This window comes from Petaurus breviceps, unplaced genomic scaffold (genome assembly GCF_028583685.1).
Source record: "Petaurus breviceps papuanus isolate PSGF00001 unplaced genomic scaffold, PetGlider_PUasm1.0 154, whole genome shotgun sequence".
NCBI classification, from domain to species: Eukaryota; Metazoa; Chordata; class Mammalia; order Diprotodontia; family Petauridae; genus Petaurus; species Petaurus breviceps.
Window position 1 is genome coordinate 6786606 of NW_027185715.1, and position 3992 is coordinate 6790597.

Here is a 3992-nt window from a genome sequence, read left to right on the forward strand (position 1 = left end):
CATGTTAGTCTCATAAAACACTTTAAATGAAGTGTTGCCTCTGTCATACCTTCCAGAAGGCAAGAAAAAGTCACCTGAGCAGCAGTCCTGGAAAAGCCAGCGTGAAGGAACCTGAGCTTCACATGCCTGGTGCAAGATTTCCCATTTATGCTCTTTCTTGGTGTCTCAGCTGAAAGTTCACCTGAGCACTGTCTTCATCAAAGAAAAGACCACCTGGCAGCTGCTCAGAGCTCTAATCGAAGTAACCCTCTTTCCCTAGACTCCTCTCTGAATGGAACGTTCTCATACTGGGGAGAAAAGCACAACTGTGCTTCTCTTTTCCAATCAGCAGTGAACTCATGGCTGTTGCTTTCTGGTCTATGGGAAATGGTTCAATCAGGTGGCTGTGAAGTTGGCACCAAAAAAATGTGGACGGCTACCTCAGCGATTCATACAAAATGGGAGGTAGGTTGGGGAAGAGAACTGTTAATACCTATAAACCCAAAGGGTTATTCCAGCTTCTAGGAATGGAATACCTCTCAACCAGCTGAAAGCAGTTAACAGATCCAACAGATAAAACAGAAGTCATCTTCCCTGAAGGGTTGGACCTGGGTACTATCAGCCCTCCATGCTGTCTCCAATCCAAATCGGAGGACCAGTTTCTTCTGTTTCTTCACCTATGGGTTAAAACATATAATGGAACCAAGAAAGTCCAGAGGCAGATATAAAATTCCCATAAAGGTATTCTTAAACTTGCTACCAGTGTCAATTTCTTCATTCTTAGATTTTCACTGAAAGGTAAAAATTTCCATACATTTTTACAAGTACACCCATTGTCCCACCCTAGATGACTACTGACAATGACTATTTTGCAACAGATACCAGGGAATCCTTCACTTCTTGGTCATGGTAGGGATGAGGTGCATGTGGTCATCCACACATTTGGTCACACAGGACTCTTAGCTGCCTCTTCACCTGCTGCTCCTTGCTCCCAGAATGCATCAAGTCTTTGGCTTTGTCATTACAGTGCATGGTGCATTGAGCAGGTGGTCCTGGAATTTCTCCAGTTCACTGGTCACAAGGGCCTGTGCCAGGGCCAAGGGAGCATGGCAGCATTCAATGCACTGATGAATCTGCTGCATGGAGCCCTGGGTATCTTCACAGCAGCTGGCATGGCACTGGAACATGGCACCCTGAATCTTGCAGATATTCTCATGCTCCAGCCCTTTCACCATGGTGTCCACCGCCTCCTGATACCACAGCTGCCATGGCGTACACTCGACTCACCTCCAGACCCACACCCTGCAACCCTTGGCCAAGCGCTCTAGCCACATGGAGCTCCGAGAGTGTCCCTGTCCCGTCCCCCCCGCAAAGAACATTTATGACCATTTTATTAAACAAATACTGGTGATTCCCTATTACATCAGGGAGGCAAACAAACAAAAAACCAAATCTCGACCCTTCCTAACATTCTAATCTTATACCTTACACTTTGCTCCCAAGTTCTCAACATGCACATTATGTTCCAGTGTACTTGCTTTTCCTCACACTCAATACTCTATCTCCCTAATATGTCTCTAATGCTTGTGCCCCCCATTCCCCCCAGTCTGGAATATTCTCCCTCTTTATCTACCCCACCTAGGTACCTTTAAGACTAAGCTAAATTTCCAAATTTTGTAAAAGACTTTCCTGGTTACCCTCGCCTACTCCTCTCATTAGGGTTTTCTCTCTGCCTTTCATTTATATTATACAGCTATACTATCATATTCACTCAAGGCACCTAGGTGTTACAGTTGACACAGATCCAGACTTGGAATTCAAATTCAGATACAGATATGTACTAGTTGCATGACCCTGGACAAGTCATTTAACCTGTTTGCCTGACTTTCTTCATCTGTAAAATGGAGCCAATAATATCACCTGCAATGAGGTGGAGCCAAAATGGCAGAGTAAAGCCAAGGACTTCCCTGAACTCTTCTCCAAATCTCCCCAAATATCTTTAATTAATAAGTCTAAACATATTCTAGAGCAGCAGAACCCACAAAAAGATGGAGTGAAACAATATTCTACCCAAAGTCAACTTAGAATGTTGGCAGAAAGGGTCTGTTGCACCATTATGAAAGAAGAGCACAGTTCAATTCAGGCTGCATCAATGCAGACTATGACTCAGAAAACCAGAAGCAGGCCTCCAGGTGAATGAACCGTGAAAGCAGTGGCGATTTCCAGACTTCTCAGTCCACAGACTCCAAAGACAACTTAGAAGGTCAGCAAGAAAGATTTATCAGAGGAGCATAGTTCAGCACAAGCACATCATTGCAGACCAGGCACCAGTAAACCAGGAGCAAGATTTGGGACCCATTGAATCATCAGTGGCTGCTTCTGTAGCTTTCAGCCCACAGATGGTAAGGGAGGTGAAAAACTAATCAAAAGATGACAGGATTTCTTTTTTGGAACTCAGGGAAGGACTCTGTTGCTTTGCATATACTGAGATCTGGGTCTCAGTACTGGTTGTCAGCCCCAGGGTGAGGAGGCACACTACCTTACCAGAGCTTACAGTCACAGTGGAGGGGGAAATCCTCCTCACAGTTCCAGAGCAGAAAAGAGTGCATGTGGTCACTCACAGCCCAGAGAGCTGGTCAAGAAAGTAGTAAATACCTCTCCTTAGATTATACAGCTTGTAAGAACTAAAAACTTACTGATTACTAGAAGTATCTCTGAAAAGAGTTGCATAAAAACCCTAAAGTTTTTACAATACACCTTCCACTCTAGAAGCAGTCCTACTTTAAGAAGAGTTAAAAGTCAAGTAGTAGACTGGTAAAATGAGCAAAGAGCAGAAAAAATTCTAACTACAGAGAGTTACTATGTTGACAAGATCAAAACACACACTAAGAAGAAGATAAAAAAGTCAAAGCTCCTACATCCAAAGCCTCCAAGAAAAATATGAAGTGGTCTCAGGCCATGGAAGAGCTCAAAAAGGATTTTGAAAACCAAGTAAAAGAAGTAGAGGAAAATATTGGGAAGAGGAATGAAGGTGATACAAGAAAATCATGAAAAACAAGTCAACAGCTTGATCAAGGAGACACATGCTCACACACGTGCACACACATAATGAAGAAAATAACACATTAAAAATAGACAAGGCAAAATGGTAAAGAAATAAAAAGCTAATAGAAAAGATGCCTCAAAAAGTAGCATTGGTCAAATGGAAAAAGAGGCACAAAAATTCACTGAAGGGAAAAATAAAACTCCTTAAAAACTTGAAATAGCCAAATGGAAAAGGAGATACAAAAGCTCACTGAAGAAAATAATTTCTTAAAAATTACAATGGAGCAAATGGAAGCTAGTGACTTTATGAGAAATCAAGAACCAATAAAACAAAACCAAAAGAATGAAAAATACAAGACATTGTTAAATATCTCATTGGATGAATAGCTGACCAGGAAAACTGATTCAGGAGAGATAAGATAAAAAATTATTGGATTATCTGAAAACCATGATCAAAAAAGAGCCTGGAAATCATCTTTCAAAAGATTTTCAAGGAAAGTTGCTTTATTGTTCTCAAAGCAGAAGATATAATAGAAATTGAAAGAATCCATTGACACTTCCTAGAAGAGAAGCCAAAATGAAAACTCCCAGGAATATTACAGTCAAATTTTGGAGTTCACAGGTCAAGGAGAAAATATTTCAAACAGCCAGAAAGAAGCAATTGAAGTGCCATGGAGATGTAATCAGGAAAGCACAAGATTTAACTGTTTTCTATATTAAAGGATCTGAGGGCTTGGAATATGATATTCTGGAGGGAAAAGGAGCAAGGATTACAACCAAGAATCACCCACCCAGCAAAACTGAATATAATCCTTGGAGTTGGGGGTGAGGGTGTGTGGATATTCAATGAAATATTGTAATGTAATGCCAAGGAAAGGCAACTTCCCAAGGTTCAAAATACCAGCATAGGTGCTTTCCATTTTATTCAGTGACCAACCAAGAACAGAGAAGATCAAAACATGACATCA

The 3992-nt window shown here is 41.4% G+C and overlaps 1 pseudogene; it reads right to left on the minus strand.

Annotated features, from left to right (window-relative positions):
- Positions 1-843: 843 nt before the first annotated feature.
- Positions 844-1226, minus strand: LOC138156340 (protein FAM136A pseudogene; annotated as a pseudogene).
- Between the last annotated feature and the right edge of the window lie 2766 nt (positions 1227-3992).